At 64.6% G+C, this 26,349-nt stretch overlaps 1 long non-coding RNA gene across 4 annotated transcripts; it reads right to left on the bottom strand.

The window, feature by feature from the left end:
* Positions 1-18,019: 18,019 nt before the first annotated feature.
* Positions 18,020-24,335, bottom strand: LOC123821953. 4 transcript variants are annotated; one of them, XR_006786189.1, is made up of 4 exons: positions 24,060-24,335; positions 19,346-19,484; positions 19,048-19,188; positions 18,020-18,491 (listed from the first exon to the last, which is right to left on the bottom strand). It is a non-coding gene; the product is annotated as an uncharacterized LOC123821953 (long non-coding RNA). The 4 variants fall into 4 exon arrangements; XR_006786188.1 differs by lacking the exon at positions 24,060-24,335 and adding an exon at positions 22,151-23,404 and having other exon boundaries at positions 19,282-19,484; XR_006786187.1 differs by lacking the exon at positions 24,060-24,335 and adding an exon at positions 22,151-23,404 and having other exon boundaries at positions 18,020-18,539.
* Positions 24,336-26,349: the final 2,014 nt, after the last annotated feature.

Raw genomic sequence — 26,349 nt, 5'->3', positions numbered from 1 at the left:
TACGCCGCCCCCCCCCACCCCCGCCGGACCGGCCGAGCGTCAGGGGGGTGTCCTGGGGCGCAGCGAGCGTGTGCTCAGCAGGGGCACGGGTGGGAGGCCCGCAGTTTGGACGTTTCAAAGGCCCTGTTTCACGTACTCTGTCCGGGCGAGGAGCCCCGCAAGCCCACTGGCGTCGGACCGCAGAGCAGATACCGTGACTTTGTTTGTTCAGACAGAGCCAGCTGCTGTCCCCGAGCGGGAGGGGGTGCGTTTCCGTGCTCTCCCGAGGGCCCCGCGGGAGCCCTGGCCGCTCCGCCGTCCGTCCTGTGGGCCGACACCTGCCCCCTGAGCCTGTGCCGCCTGCCAGGCTCCCCAGAGTCGCTCGGACGACCCGGGGCCTGGGCCTGCGCAGCCCCCTCTGTGCCCGGCTCAGAGGGCGGGACAGGCAGCCGCAGCACAGAGCACGGCCCCTCAGGGGGTCCTGGGTCCCCGCAGCGGGACCGGACTCTCCGAACAGACCCGGCTCTGCCCGAGCCCGGCTCCGCAGGCAGCACAGGGCGGAAGTGCCCGCTCTATAAATTCGGAAGACGCGTCAGGGACTCGGGGCTCCTGGAGAGCTGTTTCGTTCCCGGGTCCCAGTCACACGGGCTGGCAGCAGACGTACGGCCCAGGGGGAGACGGGGGTGCACCCTGCTCACCCCGGGATCAAGGCGCTCGGTGCCGCCCGCCACCTCGCGGAGCCCACCGTGCGCAGGCCAGGCCTGCGCGGTGAGGACCCCTGGTCTGCCGCAGGCGTGACCCACGGCCCCCGCTTCCAGCCAGGACCCCGGCCAGCCCCTCCCGCATCACGTCAGGTGGTCCCGAGGAGAACCGGTGCGGCTGTCATTTTCCCCCGCATTTCACGTGGCGGGAAACGGAGAGAGGTAAATCCCTGCACACCGAGTGCGCCGGGCTGCCTGCCCGCCGGTCCTGGGCCCGAGGCCTGCCCTGCGAGGTCCACGCACGCAGGGGGCCCTTTGCGTCTGAGGTCTGTGCCAGGGGCACCCGGAGCCGGGGAGGAGGGCGACCTCGGGCTGCTGCTCTCGCTTCTGCGGACACTCAAGGTCCGCCGACGCCAGAGACCACCCGGGAACCTGGGAGGGCGCTCTTCGGACGCCCTTGAGTGCCCGGAGCTCCCGGGGGTCGGGACCCGAGCAGCTGGGAGCCCGCGTCCCCACAGGCGCGGAGGTGCTGCGGGGGCTGCTGCCCGACTCTGGGGAGCAGGGACAGCGGGACACAGCCGGCCACCCACCTCGGGGCCCGCTCTGGGGACCAGAAGCTGCAGCCAGAGAGGGTGGGGCAGTGAGCTCGTCCACTCGGACGGAGTGCGGGGCTGGGTGGGAGCTGGGCGCTGACGCCCCGCTAGAAGGCACAGAGTGGGGTGCAGGTGCCAGGGGAGCCCCAAAGGGGCACAGGGTCCTTCTCAGGTCAAGCCCTGCACCTCCGGTCCCTTGGCGAGTCTCCATGCTGCCACAAGTCCCAGAGCTCTGCAGAGCGTGAGGACGCCAGAGACGAGGCTTCCGGGTTAGGCTGTAAGAGCCGCCGCCATGCGCCCGCCGCTCGTCGGCCGGAGCCCAGTGAAACTCACACACACTTCCTTGTTCTGATGAAAACACTTCCTGAAACTCTCAGGTGAGCATCTCGAAGGCACCCACCCTCCCAGGGAGAACACCCCCTCGCAGCCGTCACAGGGCCAGGAGGGGGCCCCAGAAAAACAGGGGTGCGCGGCTCTCCCTCCTGGCCCCGCCTGGCTCTGACACCTCTCCTGCATCCCGGTGGGTGGGCAGTGGCCCTGGGGGGCCAGCCTGCTCCCCTGCGCCCCTCCGGTGCGCTAGCTGGGGTGCTGCACTCTGCCCAGCCCGAGGGGCCGTCAGCTGGTGACATCTCTGCTTGGAGCTGGGTGACCACGAGCACAGCACTGGGCTTCTCCGAGCCTCGGTGTCCCCGAAAGGGAAGTAACAGCATGTCACACCTCGTGGGGCTCCTGAGAGTCCGGTCCCCTGGGACTGGGAGCAAGTCGTGTCCTCGATGTGAGAGGCACTTTCAGGGCCTCGAGGATCCCGGGGATGACACGGAGTGAGCCACGGAGCGCCACGTGGAGCCCTCGGGTCCCCCAGGTGTCCTCGGTGGGACCGGGTAAGGAGCAGCGGCCCGTCCTTCCTGGAGGGCTCCGCACTCCCCGCCGCCCAAGGGTGTTTCGGAAGACGCTTCTCCTTGGGAAGGGGAAGAAACTCAGATGACTTCACGTGCGTCTGCCCCGCCAGAGAACTTAGTTGGAGAAAAAAATCAGGTTTTTAACCTCTTGGGCCCGTGGGGGACTGGCGTGCGCTCTCGACACCACCCGCCCCAACACGGACGGACGGGGGACGAAACGCGGCTGCCGGTTCGGACGCGCAGTCGGAAGGTGCTGCCGCAGCTCACGGCTTCAGGTTCAGGGTCTGGCTGGCGCGGCGGGCATGCCCCTGGGGGGCCCGACTCGCACACGGTGTGCACACCACCCCCTGACTATTTCTGGGGGACTCGGGGCTCGCCTTGCGGTCGTAAAGGGCTGCAAGGATTTACGGCGCTCGTGGCTGTGTCTGCAGGGCCCAGCCTCCACGAGGCTCCCTGGCCGTAAAGGCAGAGCCGGGCGCGCCGACCGCGGTGCCCGTCCGCCCCTCCTCCGACCGCGGTGCCCGTCCGACCCCTCCGGGAAGACCTGCTCCTCCCTCCGTGTGCTCGGCTTTACGAGGAGGGTTTCATTAGCCCGCTGCGGGGAAGGTGCAGCTGCCTGCTGGAAACGGGGCTGGGGGGCCCGCCCTTCCCAGCCCGGGGGCTGGGGCGGGGGGCAGGCGGTAAAATGTGCAGGGAGTGTTCCGAGAGCCTCGCCCTGTCCTCTCCCTTGAGGCCGGGCCCGGGCGCTGCAAAGGAAGAGAGAAGGAGCAGCGGAGCAGCGTGCACAGTGGAGACGGCGTCCGAGGCCCAGAGCAGCGCCCCCCCCCCGCCCCGGCCCCCGGGACCGAGCAGCCTCTGTGGGGGGTCATCACTCCCGCAGCCAGGGAGGTGGCGGGCGCAGGTCTCCGAGGCCCGGCCCTCCGCTGCCCGCCCAGGGCCTCCTCCCACGCCACACCGTCCTCCCGACCAACCAGAACCCCGCAGGGTTATCCGGACTGATGGAGCTGGGGGAGCGGCTCCCACAGCCTCCCGCCGGGCGGGAGGTGTCTGGCAGACACGGGCTTTGTTCTATTTACAAAACGCATCAGAAAAAAGTCAGCCGTGAGACTGCCCCAAACGCAGCCTGCCCACCCCCCCAGCCACGCCCTCCCAGGACGCGTTCAAACTCGACACAGACGCGGCCAGTGGGGGAGACCTGGCCCCCCGCCACAGAGAGGGGACGGCGTCTCGGGCGGTCTGTGCGCCCTGCGCCCTGGGGTCAGGCTCAGGAAGGGGCGTGTCCCGGCCCCTCGGACCAGGACCAGGACCAGGACCAGGGCCAGGAGGAGAGTGGAGCACGCCGGCTGATCGCTGGGGCTCGCCGACGGGCAGGATGGTGTCTCAGAGTCCCCTCCTGCCGACCGAGGGTCCCGGTGGGCCGTAGCGCCCGCGTTCCCAAATCCTGCGTCCACACTCGGCGGCTGCCTGTCGGGGGTCATTCCTTCCGCAGCCCAGCGGGCACAGGGGCCAGAGCAGCTGGTTATATTCCCATGTGCCTCGCGGCTTACACTCCTCCATTAGAAAGAAGCCACGGAACTGTCTCCGCTCTGCGGAGGCCCTGGCGCGCGGTGGTCACACAGTGACAGAGAGCGCAGACATACAGGGACTCACAGAGCCGGGCTTTGCTCTCAGTGGAAAGTCTCTCTTGCCAAAGACAGTGCTCAGATGATCCCAGAAAACGAGCTTCTGGGGCTCAGTGCTGGCCTCGGAGGGGAACCTTCCTGGTCTAGCACCCTCACCGACACTGAGCCACACACTCCGTGTGACTCTCCTGCCCGGCAGTGACAAGCCAGGCCTTGCAGCCAGACTCGTCAGGCATATTCGCTCACTCCCCAAGCACTGAGTCACTCACTGGGGCATTAGACAATGCGGTTATTGTAGGGGCTGACTACGCATCCATGCCTCAGTCCACCCATCCACCCACCCACCTATCCGTCCTTGCATCCACCCATCATCCATCCATCTGCCCATCCGTCCATCCATCCTTCCATCCACCTGGCCACCCAGCCACCCAGCCACCCAGCCACCCATCCACCCATCCTTATATCCACTCGTCCATCCTTCTATCCACCCACCCACCCACCCACCCATCCACCCATCCATCCATCATCTATCCATTTATCATCCATCCATCCATCCATCTATCCACCCATCCACCCATCCATCCATCCGCCTGCCCATCCATCCTTCCATCCACCCATCCTTACATCCACCATCCATTCTTCTACCCACCCACCCACCCAACCATCTATTCATCCATCCACCCATCCACCCATCCATCCTTCCACCCACCCATCCTTCCATCCACCCATCCTTCCATTCATCGTTCATCCATCTGTCCATCCATCCATCCTGCCATCCACCCATCCTTACATCCACTCGTCCATCCATCCATCCACCCATCCTTACATCCGTCCATCCATCCTTCCATCCACCCACCCACCCAACCATCTATTCATCCATCCACCCATCTACCCATCCATCCTTCCACCCACCCATCCTTCCATCCACCTATCCTTCCATTCATCGTTCATCCATCTGTCCATCCATCCAGCCTTCCATTCACACATCCACCTATCCTTTCCCTTGTTCCAATAAAATAAACTTAAAGCAGCTTGCTGTATTGCCAAAATCATTCAGACACTGGGAAGCAGAGGAAGAGAATGGAATAGGAAATGAAATGGGCAGGAGAGAAGAAACATGGAGGACGGAATAGGGAGAAGCAGAGAGAAGATGAAAGACAAGTGAATGGACCCTGGTTGGTTCTATTAGAAACCCTCCGTGACGCTGCACAGCGGTGAAGACAATGGGGGAAGGCCAGACTGTCGGACAGAAAACACTCCTCGTACGCAGAGGAAGGAGTCTCAGCTGACGTCCCTCCAACAGCCCAGCAGGCGGCCGGTCCCCGTCCAGAGGACTGAGCACTGACCCAGGTCCACGGGAGCCACCGGCGCACGAGGGGCCCCTGCCTTCACCCACCAGGCCCCCACCCGTGTGCTGGGCCTGCCGTTTCCGTGCCTGGAATCGACGCCCCTCGCCCCTGTGTTGTTACGGGACCCCGAGTTCCTCGGGGGAGTCGCCCCCATCCACGTGGTTTGCGAGGGTCCAGCGGAGCCCTCCCGGATCCGGGCGTGGGCACAGAGCCCCAGCCTGCCGACACACACACGCCGGGCCCCTGGGCACGGCCTGCACCCAGGAACCGCCACGGGGCCCAGCCAGGTCCGATCAGGTTCTCGTGCATTTAATGATCCGAGGTGACATTGAAGGAAGTTTGTGATTTGTGGGGTGACCACAAGAGAGGCACAAGAAAAGGGCCATAGTACCAGGTCTTCCCTCCCTTCCTCCCTTCCTCCCTTCCTCCCTTTCTTTCCTCCTTCCTTCCTTTACTCCCTCCCCTCCCCTTCCCTCCCCTCCCTCCCCTCCCCTCCCCTTCCTGTCCTTCTATCTTTCTCCAGCCAGGAGAGAGACAGTCAAAGGCAAATGGAAACTGAAGTGGTTTCCGAGTCTGCCTTTGGGTCATGTCTTGCTCGTTGTCACTTTACGCTCTAGTACCTACATAGTCACCTTTCCGCAGACTTAGGAATGCATGAATGAATGAATGCATGAATGAACAAACGAATGAATGCACCCAGAGAGGAACAGCCCCGAAACCTCAGCAAAGGTCACACAGGGCCCTGGCGTGGCGGTGTGGTTTTAACAAGCCCGCGATAGCCTGGCTTCAGACCCCGAGACCCAGCGCACATGCTGCACCCCCAAGGACCGGGGACGTCGTGCGCACCATGGGGGGCGACAGCCGGGTGGAGGAGGGATGAGGTCGCAGGGAACGGTGGCCGGTGCCAAACGCTGGTTCCCAGCTCAGCTGCGGAACCACGGAACAAAGCAGTGCTGAGTTTTTGGGTGGGTGGAGCGTTTCCCCCCAATAATCTGAGTCTCCAGTTCAGACTGTGACTGTTGAGTGACACGGAGGAGGAAACACCGGCGTCACCTCACGTCGCGGGAACCGAGGCCGGGCGCGACGGAGCGATGACCGGCTGCACAGCGTGAGGGCAGCAGTGACCTACGGGCCGGCAACTGCGAAGGGCCAGGCTGGCCGAGCTGGCGTGGAAGCAGAACCGGGACGGGAATGCACCCTCGGAGGAGGAACAGCGCTGACTCGCACCCTCTCCTGGCGCCAGCCCCCAGCAGGGGCACGGCCCCGTCCCCGGGAGGGTCTCTCCAGTGGGAATTAGTCCGACCCAAGGGGAAAAGGAAAGGCACTCTTTTAACACGGTTTAATCTCCAAAAATCATCTGGGAGAAATGTGTAACGCCTGGAACAGACCTTCAGAAGTTTCGGAGGCTGTGAGCTGCTTTGCGCTGTTCCCGTCGGCCTGGGAGGGAGGCGGCTGTGAGAGGGGGGTTACTCAGGGGGACCGCGAGGGGGACAGCCCGGAGCTCGAACACGACGAAGCCTGCGGTTACTGTGCACACGGTGTTGTTTCTAGCTGCGGTTTCTTTCTTTTTCAGCGGCAGTTTATATCCAGCGTGGCTCTGTGCTAGTTTCAGGGGGGCAGCATCGAGGCTGGGCAGTCACGCACTTCACCAAGTGTCCCCGACGTCTCCGGGGTGCGCCGGGCACCACGTGCTGTCACGACAGCGCCATCGACCCCGTTCCCTGTGCTGCTTTCTCGTCCCCGGAACAGTGCTGTGACGGCCAGTCTCGGACCTCTCTGTCCCCTCACCTTTGCCACCCGGCCCCTGGCCCCCAGTCCTCCAGGGAGGCAGCCCTGGGCAGAAAACATCTGATTGCCTTGCCTTCCAGACATGGTTTACGCACGAGCACGTCAGCGACAGAAGAAGACTACAAATCCCTCTGCACCGTTTTTGTTTTTTTTCTCGCTTTGTTCTGAACAACAAACCCTTTACTCTCACGCCACAACACCCGGGACTTCGGCAGCAGCCGGTGGGGCCTCATTCACTTCAGTGGCCGCACAGAATGCCACCGCCACCTCCTGAACCAGCCCCCCCCTCGGGGACCCCTGATCGCTGCCCCTGTTGCTGGTCCCCAGGGCCCTCGGTGGATCGGGTCCTCCTGGGCTGTCACAGGGCCCGCCCCATGCGGAGCCTGTCCCTCCACTGAGCCCGCCGTGGGAGCGCGCCGCCGGGCTGGACGCGGACGCCAGTGTGGGGCCCAGAGGCCTCCTCTCGGGCCAGACGTTGATTCACAAAAACGTAAAAACTGCCCTTGTTCTTTTTAGTTTTAACGAATTTTGAAACAAGAATACGTTATTTATATTATCAATACACTTATTATGTTATAGTAGACACCTTGAAATTTCTCACTTTAGTCCTGGCTGGCGCAGCTCAGTGGATTGAGCGCGGGCTGTGAACCAAAGGGTCGCAGGTTCGATTCCCAGTCAGGGCACATGCCTGGGTTGCAGGCCACGGCTCCCAGCAACCGCACATTGATGTTTCTCTCTCTCTCTCTTTCTCCTTCCCTTCCCTCTCTAAAAATAGATAAATGAAATCTTTAAAAAAAATTCTCACTTTAATTTTAAATATGGTGAATGCCAGTAGCTTTGGGATCTTCAGGAACTTTTGGCGAGTCCGGTGGCCCCGAAACCAGCACGTTTAAGCACTGCTGCCGAGACTTCCTGTTCCAGCCGTGAGGCCGGTGGGCGAAGGCGTGTGCCCTCGGGTTCCATCCGTGTTGCCGCCTTCCCTCCGCGTCAGCCGCGCCCCGTCCGTCCCCACCCGCCACGTGCCCGGCAGCCGGCGCCCTCCCAGCCTCGCCGGCGGAGAGCTTCTCGCCTTTGCTGACGGCGGAAAACACCACCTCGCGGTAGTTCGACTCCCATCGCCCCGTGGAGTTGAGAACCGAAGACATGTTCTTTTCAGCCAACTCTCTGTTCCTGTTCCTATTGCCACTTGTCACCAGGTGGCCTGCTGTTGGCTGGGTTTTAAGTGCTCGTCTGCGGAGGCCGCCGTCACAGGGGCGCTGCCCCTCCCTGCCGCCGGTCTGTTCCAGGACCCGGCATGGCTGTCCCCACACCTGCCACAGCTGGGCGGGGAGGGGCCTCGCCCTCTGAGCTGCGGGTGGCACTGGCCGCCTTGCTCCGGCCTGGGCGCGTCCCCGGAGCAGGGGGGATGCGAAGGCGGAGGTGGGAGCAAAACGTTCTCATTTTGGAAAGGAGATTGCGCTAGAGGAACCGTGAGGGTCTTTGGGGTGCACCTGGCAACCCCCAAGGTCACAGCAGCGCAGGTGGAGGGGGCTGGGGCGGCACTGCTGGTTCATCAGCAGCCGTCCTGCGAGACAGGTGAGGCACGCACTGTTCGCAAAGCATCAAGGGGCGTCCTGAGAGCCCCAAGGGACACAGGCACAAGCAGGAGCCAGAACGGTGGTGAGACACCCGTCCAAGGCCACCACGGGAACCCAGGCTCCGTCCAGCCTTCCCACCACTCTGCGCCTACAAGAGATGGATCCGCACGGCCCAAAGTGCGTGCGCCTCCGTGGTGTCTCATTTCAATCACGGGCCGCATTGGGCATCGCTGCCCGTCAGCAAAGGGACGAGAAGCTGCCTGTCACAGGGCTGGATGACACGGGGGTCCCCTGACACAGGGCCTGGGCCTGTGCGGGCACGTGGCCTGCTGGCCTTCCCGGGTCCCCGGGCGTCGCCTGCACTTCCCTCGCTCACATCTAACTCCCCGGCCTCAGGACGGTCTTCCCACCGGTTCTGGGGGCAGCCGGCTGGGTGCGGGGACCCAGCCCTGCTGCGCTGGTGACCCTGGCACAGCCAGGACTCAGCTCCGTGAGCGGCCCCAGTCCCTGCACCTCCCACCCCTCCCCCACACCCTGGGTCCCCGAGGGCTGAGTGTGCTTGTTTCCTGGCAGCTTTTCTTGCTCCTCCTTGGAAGGTTCTGCAGGAGGAGCCTCACGCAGTGCAGGAGGGCGTCCGCAGCCTCAGAACGCGCCCACCCCTGCCCCCGCACGGAGCCCACGGGGAAGGCCCGCCGCCCTCCCAGCCCCGCTCCGGCGGGCATGCGCAAAGCCTAGCCATGGATGCGGTGCGCCAGCATGCGGCTTCTGACACCCAGACTCTGCTTCGGAGACTCCTGAAAAGAGCCAACCACTCAGAGCGCTCGTACGCTCCTCCCCGTTTCCACGCGCAGAGAAATTGGGAACATGCGTGTACGACTGAGGACTCACGGTGCGTGTGCATTGCTGGACGGTGAGGGCTCGCAGCACGGCAGTGCCGTTGGCCGCATTTTCACCCTTTCCTGTGGCTGAGAGTCGCGGTGACTGCTGTCGCCAGTCTCGTCCCGGCCCCAGGGGGAGACGGTCCCCCCGACCCCCGTGGGGGAGCCCGTGCTGACCGGGAATTATTCCGTGTTCGCGGGCTCCCGACTGGCCAGCTTGGTCGTGCCCCTAGTCACACCCCGCTATTCCAGAAGCGCTTCGTGAGCGGCCGCGTCCGCCCTGCAGCCGGCGCTGGGAGGAGGAGTAGGGGCCCCGGACTCTGTGTTTTCCGATGGGAAACCAGTTTCTCGTGTCCCGGGCTCTGCAGGTACTGGCTCAGGTGACACCATGCAGCTGTCCGTCGTCTGGTTTCGTGGGGTGACTGGTGTGTGCGTGTGTTTGCATGGCACGTTGTATTCAATGTCACGGGGTGAACTGTGTCCCCGGAAGAGATCTGGCGAAGCCCTGACCCTGGGGCCTGCAACAAGGTGCCAGGAAACGAGGTCTCGGCCGACGTCACGGATCCCCGACGAGGTCGTTAGAGGGAGCCCTGGTCCACCCGACCCGTGTCCTTGGGAGAAGAGGACGCTGGGACCAGACTGCGGGAAGGCGGCCGTGTGACGACAGGAGGAGACCGGAGGGGCACAGCTGCGAGCCGGGGGACGGGCTCGTCCAGGACGGAGGCCGCCGCTAGGAGCTGGGAGAAGCCGGCCGGCGGCGCCCTGGTCTCGGAGGAGCGCGGACCCGCCCACACCTGTTCCGGACACTTGGCCTCCAGGGGCTGAGCTCGCGTCTCTGGCTTGAACCTGGCCGTGTTACGTTCATCTCCCGGACCATTTTCACACTTTCGGAGGATTCTGCCTCCTCGCCAGTTGTAATGATTTCACCGGGCTGCACAACGGAGCATTTGGCACAGAAGGGAGGCCTGGGCGGGCTCTGGAAGGGCCCGTGGGGCGGCCGCCGCCTTCCTGGGCTTGGCGGGACGCAGCCCTCCCCCACCTTCTGCGGACACCCGTCAGCCACGGCACGGGGTCCAGCAGGCTCCCTACTCAGCATTTCCGACCCCTCCCTCTTCTGCCAAATCCCGCCCCCCCGCAGGACCTTGTTCTCCTCCCGACGTCCCGTTGCCTAGGAGACAAGGCCGTGACGTTTGCTGCGTCCTCGCCGCCAGGTGGAGGGAGGGGCGACTCTCTGGGACGGGGGTTTCGGCCGAGCGAGCGGGCGGGCGGCTCATTGGGATCTTTCCCATGGCACATCACAAAGGACGGCCGGCGGGGACAAAAGTGCGCTGCGCGAGCGGGCCGCGGGGCTTTGTCCTGGAGGCCGGCCGCGCCGAGGCCCGGGCGGCGTGCGTCCTTCCGGCCGGTTGAGCCCATTGTGCTGCGGCGCGCAGAGGGCGGCCCTGGGGGGGGCGGGGATGCGGGCGGGCCCGTCAGCGGTGCCCAGTCGCGCTTCATGTGTACACACTGCGGGTTAGCGTCCCCCAGGTGGTCCAGAAGGGCGGCGGGCGGGCGGAATTTCCTCCCTGAGAACCGCGCGGTGGAAACGCAAGGGGACAGCTCTCAATTCAAGGACATCCGCCTCCTGAAACAGTCCTGAGTGGTCGGGTCAGAAAGCGGCCGGGACGCCTGACACCTGGGGGCTGCTGTGTGCGGCTCATGGGGTCCTCACTGAGCTTTGTCCCCTCTCTCTGGCCGCACCGAAGTCTCCACCCTGGTCCACTCTCCCCCCACCCGGGCTCGCTTCCTCTACCCGGCTCTGCTCCCATGCCCGGCTCTTCCAGCTGGCAGCAGGAGGAGCTCCAGCGCCCCAGGGCCTCCTTGCCCAAGGGCAGTCGCCGAGTTCACTGCTTTCCGTTTCAAATTCCTCGGTTTCACAGTTTTACAAGGTCCAGATTCCTAGGGGTCCAGGCCTGAAGCCGCTCCGTGGTCAGCCCTGACCGTGGATCCAGCCAAGCGAGACCGCAGAGAAGCACGCTCGCGGGGCCTCTGAGCCACTGGGGTCTCCGGGGAAGCGTTGGACCTCGCCGGGGCCTGAGCCTCGCCGGGGCCTGAGCCTCGCGGGGACCTGGACCTCCCTGGGGCCTGGACCTCCCTGGGACCTGGACCTCCCTGGGGCCTGGACCTCCCTGGGACCTGGACCTCCCTGGGACCTGGACCTCCCTGGGGCCTGGACCTCCCTGGGACCTGGACCTCCCTGGGGCCTGGACCTCGCCGGGGCCTGGACCTCCCTGGGACCTGGACCTCGCCGGGGCCTGGACCTCGCCGGGGCCTGGACCTCCCTGGGACCTGGACCTCCCTGGGGCCTGGACCTCCCTGGGGCCTGCACCTCCCTGGGACCTGGACCTCCCTGGGACCTGGACAAGGTGAGCAGCATGGCAGGGAGTCATCCTCCTGCCTCAGCACGTCCTGAGCTCCGCGCGGCCCCCCCAGCAACCGCTGGGGCTGCGAGCACACGCCTGCGAACCCGGCACATGCCGGGGCTGCGAGCACACGCCGGCGGGACAGAGTGCGCGGGGGAAGCCAGGAGGGGACACGCAGACGTCCCTCTCCGGCAGGAAAGAGCCAGGATGCTTCTCCCGGATGGAACTCCACACGCTGCTGCTGCTGCTGCGTCCCCGTGGCCTGGCCCTGCCGCCGGAGGGCTCAGAAAGATGAAAGATGAAAGATGAGCCCCCCTCGGGGAGGAGGACAGAGGGCGGCTGGGGCCAGGGCCGGCCGCCACTCACGCCGCCCAGCGCGCTCCCTGGGCGCTATCTGCCTTGTTCGCGCACCCCGCACCTGCCCCTCCCCCTCCTGGGGGAGCCCTTCAAGCTCAGAGGGGCAGGCCCCCGGGCCTGGGACTCAGGAGGGGGAGGGGGAGCAGGGCAGACCCTGTGGGGGGGGGCCACTTTATCTTCTGTTGCATTTAATTTTTACTCAGGCACACCTGCTGTTCTCTTAAACTGTTTTTAAACATTTTAATTGATTTTTGGTTTTCAGTTTGACGTTCTCTAGAGAGAATGTGAACACAGAAACACGATTCTGTCCGAGAGCCTTTGGCTGGGGAAGCCCGAGGTCTCGGGCCCTGGCACTGTGCTGTGGGCCTGTGCTGAGCGGGAGGTCCGTTTGGGAACTGGCCGTGGGTGTGGGCGGGGGCTCCGGGTGGGGCCGGGCGCCCGGGCTCGCTGCTCTCCACTCTCCGCCCGGGGCCTGGGGCGGGCAGCCCACCAGGGACGAAGAAAAGATGGGAGATCGCTGAGATGGGAGAGCTGACCACAGGTGAGGTCGGTCACGCCCCTCACGTCACCTGAGTGGCAACAGGCCGTGGGCAGAGACGCAGTTTCTGGGAGCCCTACACACTCTTCTCCCGTCTGGGACGCCGCCACGCTCTCGTCCGACGCCGCAGCGACCTGTGCTGACTCACCACGGCGCCGACTGTGTGTGGCCGCAGGACCGGCCGCGGGCCCCAAGCCCCACGGTGTTCCCTGCTCATCTGTGGCGGGGTGTCCCCGCAAGGCCGGCGTCTGGGTCCGTGGGTGCGGGAAGACAGCCCACCTGCCGCCGGGCTGGGTTCTCACCGTCGGCACCCCGGGCCTCAGGCCCCTGCTCTCGGGCCGCACCCCGCAGGCTGTCCTGGCCTCCAGCCTGTGGACGGCAGCCGGCGCGACTTCTCCGCCCCCAGACACACCAGGTCTCCTGTGTACACAGTCCCCTGCTGGGCTGTTCCTCCGCAGGCCCTGATGACGTGCTCGCCCCCGAGACCGGGCCCGTGTGTGGCCAGCACCTTTCTGCCACGACACCCTGAGGGCGCCATGGGCCGCTGCTGCTCCCGGCCAAGACAGACAGCAATGGCCGTTGTCACAAATGGGATCCCCGGGAGCCGGCCGGCCGGGCCGCGTGCTGCCCCTCCCACCCTCCGTGAACGTGCTGTCGCTGCTCCCGTTGGCGATCCCCGTACACGCCTCCCCCTTCACCGCACACGGTGCACCGCAGCCTGTATCCGCCCCCGCACGCAACGCCGAGGCCACGCTCGCCCGACCACACACCCTTCTCCGCTGCCCTCTGCAGCCGAGGGCGTCTGCGGAGGAGCGAACCCAGCCTGGCGCGCAGCGGCCGCCCGTGCCTGCGGTGTGAACCCTGCCACCACGGCCGGTGCTGGGCGCCCCCGTGGGTGGGCGGGGGGCTGGGCGGGGGTCGGGCCCCGCTGCCCGTCGCAGACCGGGTGTGAGGGGCGTCCCAGGCAGGGGAAGTGTCGCGCGTAGTAACACTGTCAGGGAGCGGGGCGTCCTGAGTGTTTCTTACGTTTCAAAATAGAATGTGTTTAGTTGGGAGTTTACATAGTTTAAATTTAACAACGGTTGTGTTAGGCAACGGGCTTGTCAAAACTCCCGGAACTTGAATGAACTGCTTTTGCCGCTGCCTTTGAGACGACGCGGGCGGGGTGAGCGGGCAGGGTGAGCAGGGGGTGGACAGAGGGCACAGAGGTGCGGCAAAACGTGAGATGTCGCGCGGAGCCCCCTGCAACACCGTTGAGGGAAAAGGTCCCGGCAAATCACAAGGGGAAGGTTCTGAAACTTTCTCTGCAGCGAGTGACTCTGTCTCTGCTGAGAAGAGCCCACGGCGACTGCCCAGAGGCCCCCGGGACGGACGTGCCGGGTCCCTGCGAGGCTGCCAGGGGCCGGGCAGAGAGCCACCCTGGTTCGCGATGGTCGCCTTTGCCCCCAGAGCGCCCCGATGCCACCGCATGTCAGAAAACGCGCTCTGAGCCTCGTCTCCCCGGTCATCCCAGTCCCGGGCAGAAGGCCGTCAGGGCGTGCGGAGTGGGTTTGGCTGCTGACCGGGGGCTGGGGGCGGGGACAGGGACCCACTGCTGTCCTCTGCTCTGACACGAGCCACCGGCGCCAGCACGCCTGCAGCCCTGAGACCCGCGTGCCGCTCGAGGTCGGGGCTGTCTCCCCACCTGCCCGCCTCCCATCCTGCCCTGCGTGTGCCCTCCTCTCCCCTCCCCTGTGTCCTTGCTGGTGGTCCCCCACACCCGGTACCTTACCGGGTCTCTGGACCTCTCACCTAGGCTGAGGAGGGGATTAAAGGAGAAAGTCCCCAGCACCCCTGAGCTTCCCGGGGCAGGACGGCGGCACCGGTGACCAGCAGCGGGCTCTAGGGGGAGCACATTCTCCGTTGGGTGCTGGAGTCCGACCTCTGCCCTTCAGCCAGCACAGGCCTCTGCGGGCCAGGGCTCCGGGGACACCTGCCGCCCGTCTCATCACCTCCTCAGACGCTCAGCTAATAAATACCCCCACGGACTGCGTCCTGGCCTCTCTCCCTCGAGCTGGGGCATGTTCATGGGGCCCTGCGTGCGCCGGGATCTCATGTGAACTGTCTCTTTTAGTCCCCACCACACGGGGACATAGGGCTTGGTGTCCAACATGTGGGGGCGTGAGGGCCAGGGTGTGAGTGACCAGCCCGAGGGCCCTGCCTGCATGAGGGGGGACAGAGCCAAATCAGGCCCCGAGCCCTGTCACGCCCCTGAGGCCCCAAGTGGCCCCTCCGATTTCCTGCTGTTGGATGTGTGACCTGAGTTCAGGCCCCCACTTTCATCCCTCCCAGACCCGCTGCACCCACTGCCTAGGGCTTCCCAAGCCCCGAGTCGGCCACCAGGATGACCAGGCACCGCCACGGGGATCAGGGAGCTGCCTGTCCTCCCAGGTCCCCTCCTCAGCCTGCTGTGACCCTGGGGTCCACTACGGGTAGCACCTGGCCACGCAGGGGAGGTGACCCCCTCCAGCCCCGGGCACCCAGCAGGCTGGCACCCGGCAGGTGGGCACCCGGAGGGAGGCCCGGCCCTGCACAGCAGCTCTGGCTCACGCCGCCGGTGTCACATTGGCGCCAGGTGAGGCGCTCGCGGAGGAGAGGATGGGTCGTGTCCGGGGGTTGTGTCACATTATTAGTAACACAGGGAGCCCCGGGGGGGGGGGGGGTGCACTGGGCAAAGGGAAGCCTGTGTAGTTGAAAGAGAGAAAGGGGCAGAGTGCAGGGTCTGGCCTCTGGGGGGAGGCCGTGGGGGCGGATTCCGGCAGCTTCCCCTTCGGTTTGGAGTGACCTCCTCCAACGTGCTCCCGGGCCGGGTTTGACTGGGGGACGGGCCACGGAGGGGTCCAACTCTGGCCCCACATTTGTCCCGCCTCCGGGGGAGGGTCAGGATGGAAACGAGTTCGACGGAGCACAGGGCGGCGCCTGCCCACTGTCCCACTCAGGGCGGGGGGTCCGGGTCCAGGCTGAGGTGCTCGGTTCCCCCTGGGAAGCCACGGGCCTAGTGGGCCTCTGAGCCGGAAGCAGAGCCCAGACCGGTGCCCAGCCCCGCCCGTGCCCCCTCCCCCACCACTGCAGCCTCAGAGGGTCCTGAGCCCGGGCCGTGAGGCCTCAGAGCCAGGCCCCGGGGGGGGGGGGGGGGGGCAGCAGCTCCGCCTCAGCATGCAGCTGCAATGCCGGTCAGGTCAGGACAGATGGGGGGGTGGGGGCATGACAGCACCTGCCTCCCCGTTCCACCGATGCCGTGAACGTGCGTCCGGCGCCATCCGGTGCAAAGCCCTGGGCAGGCACCTCGTCACTCCTGGGCATCTTCCCCGGGGCCCGTGCACACCGATGTCCCCGGGAAGCCACGCGGTGGCCCGTTCCTTCTAAGTGCCACACGGGCACCCATCCAGATGCCCTGTGCCCCACAGTACGTCGCCAGGAAGGGGGCCCAGCTGGGCAGCAACTAGCTTGGCATTTCACACGGGCAAAGCAAGATGGGAGAAGGCTCCCGTCTGTCAGCCTCTGCGCGTGGACCCAGCAGGAGCCGGCCCCACACCGAGCTTGGCCCTGTCCCCGTTCCCCAAACACCCGGTCCTTCCCGGACCCTGCGGCCCCCCCTCCCACTGCTGCACCTCTGTGCCCACACAGGTGAGGAGGCCGGAGGGGCCTGGGCACCCCAGCTTCGGGAGGACTCGGGGGTCGCAACCCACCAACAGCCACCCCAGTCCGACGCCCAGGAGATCCAGGAATGTGGGTTCGGACAGCTGCAGCCCCGCGTCTACAGCAGGAGGGGAAGCCACTCCGGCCCTGAGGGACTTGCCCTGCCCCGGGCCACGTGTCCTCGCCGGTCCTCCCCGCACGGTCTCCTGGGTGCCGCTGAGGGTCGGCGGCCGATGGCACGTTCGTCCCACGGGGGAGCATCGTGTCGGCCGAGAGGGTCTGCGGCGCACACAGGGGCCACCACAGCCGCCTCCCAGAGCTTCCCATGGGCACTGCCACGCCATGAGGCAGAGGGCGGGGACACAGTCCTGTTACAGGCGACGAGAGGACGGGATTAAGCACCCGGCCACCTCGCCTGGACAGGTGGTAGCACCCCGGGGTCCCAGACGGGACACTGAGTCCCCGAGAGCTGAGCGGTTTGCTCCGGCTCCCGTGCCCCGTGTTGGCACCAGGCCCGAGGCCTCCAGGCAAGAGCATTAGTGACCACACGGCCTGCAGTGTCCCCTGGGTGCCTGCCACCCACAGCTAACAGGCCACCTTGACCACGGAGTCACCCCAGTGCTTCGGTTCCGGAAAGACTGGCCCAGGCTCCGGCCAACGGGGCTTGTCCCCTCCAGCCTGCGGGCACTTGGGACTCTGGGGACTCGGGTCATCGCAGGAGGTGCCAGAGACACAGGCCGCGGGCGGACGTATGGATCTGCGGTAAACCACAGCCCTGGCGTCCCCGGGGCACGGGGCAGACACGGGAGCGGAAACAGGAGCCCAGACGCTCCGATATCCTCCTTGTTCAAGGGCCCGCAGGGCCGCGGAGCCGACTCCAAGGCAGCTGCACACACAGACCTCTGCCTGTGGGGGTCCTTCCGCGGGGGACCAGGGCCGCGGCCCCCAGGGAGTTACAGGTGTGCACCTCCCGCGGGCACTGTGCCTGGCCGGGCAGCCAGGCCCGCGGGGAGAGGGTGTTCCCGCTGAGCAGGGTCCTACCTGCGCCCACGGCACCTTCACCCGCTTCTCCCGGCTCTGGGTTGACCAAGTGCGGGGATTCTCTGTCCAGCCAGCTCCCCGCAGTCTCTGCCCGGCGGCCACACGTAGCTGGAATTCCCCTCCCCCCTCCACCCCCACCCCGTGCCTCCGGGCTGAACGGTTCACACCTGTCCCGGCCATTCCCTGCTGCACGGCTCCTAAGGAGCGGCCTTCACAAATGCCGTCCAGTGTTAACGCCCTCCAGCTAACGAGCAAGAACCGACCCATTCATGCTCCGGGCAAATTCTCAGCCTCGGACTGGACGCCAAACATGGGGCTTTAAAAACTGAAACCAAGCCCCCAGCCACCCCCCCCCCCCCCCCCCCCCCCCCCCCCAAGCCTCCCAGGACCAGATTCCAGGGAGGCAGTGAGTGGGGCACCTGCTGCGCCGGAGGCGTGGCTTCCTGGGGCCCCGCCCACACGCGCACTGTTTTTTGAGCTCCAGTTTCGTCTGCCCTTCTCCTGAACTGCCCTGCCACCTGGTTTCAGAAGACACGCTAATAGCTTGCAATAATTAGCATCTCATGCTTTTAAGTTGTTTTTTAAAACTAGAATAGCTTTACTTATTCACACGTCAACTCATTCAGTTCTCCTGTGTGCGTGTCGCCTGCGGCCCAGCGCTGGTCCGACGCTCGTGGTCCGAAGGGGTCGCGTTCCAGGCCCCCCTGTTATCCTGGGGCTCGGCCAACGCGGGGGGCCACGATTCCGCTTGGCGCCGGGAGACTAGTCAGCAGTGGTCTGCGTGAACAGGGTGACGGGGCGGAGGTGGAGTGGAGAAGGCACTTCACGAGCGCCCATCTTTTGGCCAAAGCCACCCTGCCCTCTCGGAGGATCACAGAGGTTATCAAGGGTCGCGCTACTGGGTGGGGCGTGTCGGTAGTCAGAGCAGCTCAGACTCCCGGGACGCGCCCTCGCGTGGCGAGGCTGGGGGGCGGGGGCTGGACACCGCACCCGGTGTGTCTCTAACCAATCGCGTCACTCTGACGGTTGCGGCAGGTGCTTCCAGGCTGGAGTTGGGACGAAAGCAGTAAGACGGCTCCGGCCCATTTCCTAAGTAAACCACAGTGTGTAGGTGTGGGCTGTGTAAGCGTTGGCGTTCTAACACAATCGGGAAGAGTAAACACTCAGAAAATGACTCGGCCTCCACTCCCCAGAAACCCAATGAATTCTTCCCTCAGAACCGCGAGTCCTCGGCAGCCCCGCCCAGGCGCTCTCCTGCTGCTGCTGCTGCTTCTATGCTAAGCCCTTCCTTGTTTCACTGAAACCAGCTTTAATAAACGTACTTCCAAAATAAAAAGAAAAAAAGTCCCAGCTGGTGTGGCTCAGTGGATTGAGTGCCGGCCTATGAACTGAAAGGTCTCTGGTTCGATTCCCAATCGGGGCACAAGCCTGGGTTGGGGGTGTGCAAGAGACAACCACACATGGACGTTTCTCTCCCTCTCTTTCTCTGTCCCTCCCCCCTCTCCAAAAATAAATAAGTAAAATCTTTTTTAAAAATTGAGTCCTGTGAAACAAAGATCTCCAAATACCTAAAACTTATCAATTACTTGAAGATTCACCACAATATAAGACGTTCCCTCCCCTAGGGTATGCATATGCTACTTACACATTCGTAAGTCTTCTTAGTTTTGCATTAAAGTTGGCAGCTGCGGAATCGGACCGCGAGGACCAGACCTGAAAGGCCCGGGTGAGGTGGGCAGGACCCCGTGTGTCCCTTCGGTCTCGTCCGGGAGTTCAGGGGTGGACCCTTTAACCAGAAGAAGGTGAAACTCATTAAGTTGAGATATTTTTGCTGTGAACAATCCCCTTCGTATTGCTCAAAATTAAGGCTGTGACTCACCCCAAACGGCCACGCGAAGAGGACACAGTGACCGACACGTTTGAAGTGACTCCCGGACACTTACATGTATCCTGAAGACCTTTTCCGCGACGGTGATCGCAGCTCACCTTTTCCTTTGCCGTCTGCGGCTTTGGCGTTCCCGCCTGGCACTCAAGTCCTGAAATGTCAGTACCTTTGCTGGTGTGCTCCAGCTCCACCTCTGTCTAAGAAAATTAAAATCTGAATTATTTACGTCTCAAAGTCAGGATCATCGACTCAGTTACTCCCTTTTATGCAGAAACGATGGACTGATACATAGTCTGATTTTACACACACACACACACATTCTCAGCTCGCTGTAAGAGCCGCTGATAACGTTTGCTACAAATGCCAAATAATGTACCATTTACATTTTTTCCCATAAATTTCCTGAATTTGTTTTTTTAAGATTTTATTTTATTTATTTTTAGAGAGGGAAGGGAGGGAAAAAGAGAAAAAGAGAGAAACATCCATGTGCGGTTGCTGGGGGCCATGGCCTGCAACCCAGGCATGTGCCCTAGCTGGGAATCGAACCTGTGACGCTTTGGTTCGCAGCCCGCGCTCAGTCCACTGAGCTACGCCAGCCAGGGCACCATTTTCATTTTTATAGATGCTCACTTTTCTTGATTTCGTTATGTTTAGTTGTATATTTTTAGTGTAACTATTTTTGTTCATGTGCCAATAATACTAGAGTGAGAATGTGTGAAGTGTTTAGAAATAGTACAATGATAATAGGTAAGCTGCCTATCATTTATATTTTACTTAGCGTTCTTAACAACTTGAGGGACAAGATGAAAACACTCCATCACATTTTGTGACACACACTGAAATTCCTGCAAGAAACTCAAGCCAGTCGGTCCCTCAGCGCGCGATTGATGATCCGGACACTTTGCCTGCAATTGAGGGGCGTCCTCGCTAGGGGCGCTGTGGTGCAAGCAGCCCCTCCCCCAGAGGACTCAGGTGTTCGCACCCAGCTTTGCAGGTTCAGTAGGAATGTATCTCCAGGATCTGAAGTTAGTTCTTCCGCCGCTGCCACATTTAAAACAATGACAGCATTTATCTTCAAACTACTTTTCTGCTTGCTCTTTTAGCAGCGGCCCCAATAGACCCCCAACTTAGCCATGAGATTGCTTCTGAATTGCTTATCTGGGGGCCTGATCGGGCTTTCCAGAGCACAGCTGGAAACCTCCCCTGGAAAGACCGGTGTGCCTTTTTGTGGCGATAACACCAGGGGTTTCTGCACGGGAAGCTGGTGCGTGGAGGGGGCACTGCCCACCGACTGCCCTCTGAGCCCAGCAGCTCTGGGGGGCAGAGGCTCGGGGGTGAGGGCCCTGCCCGGTGTCCCCCCCAGGTGCGAGGGACCCTCCGCCAAACCCCACTCCCGACGAGGCCGCCCTATGCCTGCTGCAAACGGAGGGAGGGGACCCCTTCCCGGACAGCTCACTCGTCCGAAGGTGACCGAAGGGGCACGCACGTCCCCGCCAGCCGTCAACCGCTGGCGCGAAGGAGCCCGCCTCCGGGAAATGCTCGGTCCTCCTCCCCGTGAGCCCCTCCCACTTCTGCCCCAGAAGGGGAGGCACGGGAGCAGCTCCGAGAGGCCCCGGTGCCAGCGTGACCGTCCCTACGGGGGGGGGGGGCGGCCTGGGTGCCCTGCACGGCAGGTCCCCGGCTGTGCCCCTCCGGTGCCGTCCCTTCCCCCCCAGTCCTGCAGCAGGGACGGCCAGCGCACCGGAGAAGGCACCTGATGATACTTAGTCGATTTGTATTAAAACTGCCAGTTGCCTGCGTTTGTTTTTCACAGCCTCAGTTTTCCTTTTTCTACCCAAGAATTCACCAGCTGATGTTTTCCGAAGCCCGGGGGGGCAGTTCTACTCGGGCCTTTGAGGGGATGAGGCCACGATACCTTTGCTGTTGCCGATGTTTTAGGGAGACCCTCAGCCTGAAGGCTGAAGGGAAGGGGCTGGGCTCCTCAACGCACAAAGCCGGCCGCCCCCAGTCACCCCGGCCCCACGGCACCTCCCGGCAAGGGCCTGGCAGCCTCCGCCTGCCGCGCCTCCGCCCCCACCAAGACGCCCTGCCGAAACACACAGACTCTCGCCTTCTCGCCTCGCCTGGCGTCTTCCAGGCGCCGCGTGCCCACCCGTCTGCGCCAGGCCTGCAGCGTGACGCAGGCGACAGCAAGCAGGAGTCCTCCCACGTTTCTGAGCTTAACCGTGGCCTCGCTGCATCCTGGGCCACAGGGGGCCCTTAAGCCCCCATCCTCCCTGGATGCGGCCCACCTCCTTCCCTCCCTTCCTCTGCAGGGTCTTCTGCCTGCTCCCCGCCTCCCCCTGGCGCCCCACCCCAGGAGGCCTCTCCTCCTCTTCTTTCTGACCACGTGGTGCTAATCCCAGTGCCTGTGAGCCAGTGTGACATCGCCCCCTAGAGGACTGTCTTCCCGGGTGTCACAATGACAGCCCGGAGCAGGCCGCTGACCCCCGGGGAAACCCAGGGGATGCTGCCGCCGGTGCCAGCCCACCTCCGGCTGCCGAGCAGAGGCGGACCCTGGTCATCGTGAGCGCCGGCCCCACGGCCCCCTCGGCGCGCACTGAGGAGTTTACTGGGGAGACAGGACCCTCTGCCTGGAAGGCGGGTTGCTCTTGGCTCTGAAATCCGCACTGATCTGTATCACTCAAAACTAACACTGAAAAACTGAAAGGCAGAAGATGAAACCCCTGACTCTAGCCATCGGAAGCGAGGTGGTGGCGTTGTTAAAATAACACAAACGGAGCCGCTTGGGCACGGAGCCGGTACAGAGACACCCCTGCCCACCCGACCCCCAACACTCCGGAAGTTAAAGCCAAGAAACAACCTTTGCGCGGAGCCGAGCCACCTCGTGTCCCAACCCGCGGTCTGCGAGGTGACGAGAGCGGGTGCGATGACCGGAGGACAGACGGCCGCTGGGCGGGAACCGAAGACACTGTCTGGAGTCGGCGTCGCTGTGTCCCGGCGTCTGCACCCGTGGAGACGCCTCCTGCTGCGCAGGGGACTGCCCCCTCCCCGTCTCACGGACGCCCCGGCCCCGGCCTCCTCACTGGAGCCTTGCTGGGGCTTCCTTACAAGCTGGGCTGCGGCCTGGGCTTGCTCCGGTGTTTGGGGGGCTGCTGCACGTGGGGACACTGGGCGTCTCTCCTCGCACCTCGTGTCCTTGAAGACCCTGGAGGCCCGCGGAAGCCGGTCCCTGGGGCCTCCTGTCGGCCGCCAGCCTGCCACCTGCCACCTCCTCCCCCCGCCTGGCTCAGCCGAAGGCGAGGACGGCCAGGGGGAGGGTCCGCCGCTGTGGAGGCAGCTGGTGCCTTTGGGGGCTCTGAGGGGCCCCCGTCTGTCTGTTTGTTTGATCAACAAAGTTTGGTTCTCTTCCCACCCTTCCACTTTCCAGAGGATTCTCGAGGTTGCCCCAGAAAAGCAGGCCAGTCTCCAGAGCTAGCACCCCAGACGAGGGCTTTTCTGAGAGCTGGGGCTGCTCGCCCACCCCCAGGGCACCTGAGCTGCTCTGCCCACCTTCAGCCACCCGCCGGGCTCTGCAGACCCGGCCGGCTCCAGGCAGATGCACAGGGAGATGGACAGGCCACGGCCTCCAGCACCACACACAAGGCCAGCACCTAGCTCAGCAGGCGGCCAGCACTCAGGCTGCCTCTGCGTCTCAGAGCAGCACAGCCGTGGGGCGGGGACAGCACGAGGGAAAGGGACGTCGTGTGGCCGGGGGCCGCACAGACGGGAAGGCTAGTCCACGGGGAAGGTGCTGGGAGGCGAGGCTGTTTCGGCGAGGTCTGGGCCGCCGTCTCCGGGCCAGGAGAGCCTGGGTTGCCCCGCGGGTGGGAATGGCCCGCCCCTCCCGGTGGGGAGAAGAGGCAGAGCACTGTCTGTCCTGTGTCCGCTTGTCACAGCTCCAGCTCAGAGCCCTCCTTACACCCCAGCCGCACGGGGGCGGCGCCCCGGGCCCCTCCAGCAGCCAGCCGGGTGCCAGGGGCTGAGGAGCCGAGGACCGGAGCCCCTGGCCGCGGGGAGGTGGCGGTTTCTGGACAGACGTGTTAGGGCTGTCCCTGCTGGGCCCTGGAGCCCCAACCTCGGAGTCAGCAGGTCCGGCCGCTGTAAGTCACGTGAGCGCCAACCCGCCCGACCAGCTGGTCTCCCTGGGGACACCTCCTCCCCAGCAGAGGCCCGGGGCAGCCCCGCCCAGAGCGGGGACACTCTGCCTCCCCAGCGGCACACCCTCCTTGTCTGTCCACCTGAGCAAACACAGCGCCGGCTCCTCTGGACTCTGGGCTCTGGCGGCTGCCATGGGCGTCGGCCGGGACAGGTGCAGCGGGGACTTGGGGGCAGGTCAACGGCCACGCCGTTTACAGTTTACAGTGGCCGTTTACAGCCACCTGGTAAATCAGAATCCCGTGTCCCCTAACCAAGGACGACGCTTCAGGAGAAATACACAGTTCGCACTCCCCTCTCCAGCCAGGAGGTACATAGTCTGAAACTACCCCGCTCAGAGGGAGATAACAAAATCCTCCTGCTCTTTGCGCCAGCCACACCCGAGGGCGGACGGAGTCAGGGGAATGGATCCCACCCTGGCGCGCCCCCACAGAGCAGGTGGCTGTTATGGGGAGACCCGCCCCGGGACACCCCCGGACGCCCAGCCAGCTGCTCCCTCTCTCCGGAGCGCGCCCGGCCTTTCTCCGCCCTCTCCCCCCCCCAGGCCCGGTCCTTCCGCCTCTCCCTCCTCTCACCTCCAAGGGCCCTTCCTCTGCCCCCGCAACTCGCTTCCTGAGCCCGCGCGGCCCCGCCGGCTCGCTTCCACTGCCTCCGTGACCTCCCACATGAACCTCCGCTGCTCATCTGCGGACCTGGCTCTGAGTTCTCTCTTCGCCGAACTCAGGGTCTGGGGTCCACCTTCTCCGGCAAGGACGGGGGGCTGTTTCATCGCCAGGACCGCCCGGAACTCAGTGGCCCGAGGGGTCTTCCCTTGGATCTGGGTCCGAGCGAGGCCCTCGGGCGCGGGGGAGAGAGCCACACGCCTGGGCTCCAGGCACGCCGAGAGTGGGAGCGTTTAAGAATGGGGACGTAAGGAACGTCCAGATCCGGAGAGACTTTTTATGAGTTTATGTGTATCACAAGGTCTCCAAATGCTCCCCAGGGGGACAGTTTTGCCTTTGGAATTGAGGAGGGGGGTACAGGAGGTGGGAGAAAGCAGGGCAGGTGGGGGGGTGGCCGCAGGGCTGACCGGGTCGCTGCTCTGGGAGGGCGGCGGTGCCTCCCAGGGCCACTCCTGCGGCGTCTCAGACGCCTGGGAACCCGGATGCACAGCCACCGTGGCCAGGGCTGGCCTCCAGCCCACAGAGACCTTCGCTAAAGGAGCTGCGGGCCCGGGGCAAAGCTGCCCACGGGACCTCCCCGGTAAGAATTTACGGTTTATTACAACACCCCGGTCCGTCCACACCCCTGACTTGCCCCTGGTCGTGGGCGTGGAGGGGAGGAAAGAATTCTTTTCCTTCTGCCCCTCCCACACCCGGGAACAGCCTGTGGGTGTGCCCTTGTGTCTGTGTGTGTGTGTGTGTACGTGCGCCACACTGATCGTGCAATCCACGGCCGTGACACACTGGGAGGTGTATCACGCCCCGCAGTGGTAACGACACAGCAGACCGACCTGTGGAGCGGCGTGCGGCGGGAGGAGGGCCGGAAGGAGGCACCTTGTGGGTGCGTGCACCTGGCCGCGTGGAAACTGCAGGCCGGGCTCGCTCGAGCCTCAGCTGGGCCTCCACTGAAGCCGCTCCGGGCCTGGGGCGTGGCCGCGCACCGTGACCCGCCTGGCTGGGAGCTGTGCCCGGGCCCCCCGTGGGGTGACTTCCCACAGAACCCCTTTTCCGCCCACGAGCGTCCCGACAGGAACGTGCCTGGTTGCGAGTCACGCCAACCCCCTCCCACCCCTCGACACAGGCTGCCTCAGCAACGGGGCGGCTGCCCCTCGTGCGACAAGAAACCGGGAGGCGGGCGGTGGCCCTGAGCTGACCCGGGGCTCCCACGTGTCGCCAGGGACCTGGCTCCCCCCACTACCTGCCCGTGTCTGAGCAGTGTCTGACCCCTCTGAGTCCCCAGGAGAGTCCCCGCTCCCGCAGGGGCCCCCACGGTGCCGGCTGAGGGGGTGGGGATGAGGCCAGGGGGCGGGCCAGGCCCTGAGCCCCAGGACAGAGTCTGGTCAGTAGCAGACGAATCTAACAAGGTGCCTGGCAGGGCCCCGGCCTGTTTCAGCCGCGTGGCCAGTGACTCAGTCTCCCGGGTTTGCTGCCACAGCGGCGCGTGGACTGGAGGCAGCGGGAGCGGTGGGCTGCGGCGGCGACCCCTCCCTGGTCAGCCCAGGGTGACGGTCAGCGATGCCATCACCCGCAGCCACCCAGGCAGGGACTCATTGTGCAGCTGTGGCCCGGGGTGGCGTCGGCCACAGGGGGCAGAGGCAGGGAGCACCGTCCTCCCCCGCGTCGACCGTGAGAAGCACCACGAGACGAGACGAGAAGGCAAGGGGGAGCGGCTCCCGACCGGCGGTGAAGATCTGGAGCAGGGGCCTTGGGGAGCGGCCCGCCTCAGGAGCCCCCCAGGTGGGCTTCCACTGCGCCCCCGCAGCCGGCGTGCCGGCCCGCGGGCCGGAGGAGGCTGGGCACGCGGAGCCACGGCACAGGTCCGTGAAGTTTGGGTGCCATCGGGGCTGTGGGGGGCCCAGCGTGGTCCCCTCCGGGGGGGAGGCCGAGGGCAGGGGGTTGTTCTGGGTCAGCGGCGCAAGCTGACAGCGGTCAGCAGCCGTGCACATCGGCGTCCCAGCCGTGGGTGTCCTGCAGACAGACGGACACCGGGCGTCAGAGGGGAGCAGTGGCGGCCTGGGGTGGACGGGGGGGCGGGCAGAGAGGGGCTCTCAGGCTCCGGCCCCACCACGGGCCCTGGTCTACCACCCGGACACCATCTCGCTGGCTTCCCTTTTCTTCCTTTACAAATGTTTTTACTCTTCAATTCACACTATCGTTCAGTATC

This window comes from Phyllostomus hastatus, unplaced genomic scaffold (assembly GCF_019186645.2).
Source record: "Phyllostomus hastatus isolate PE091 unplaced genomic scaffold, TTU_PhHast_1.1 phas_contig_40, whole genome shotgun sequence".
Classification (NCBI taxonomy): domain Eukaryota; kingdom Metazoa; phylum Chordata; class Mammalia; order Chiroptera; family Phyllostomidae; genus Phyllostomus; species Phyllostomus hastatus.
The sequence above is the reverse complement of the archived record's forward strand: the minus strand, read 5'-3'. Positions and strand labels throughout refer to the sequence as shown.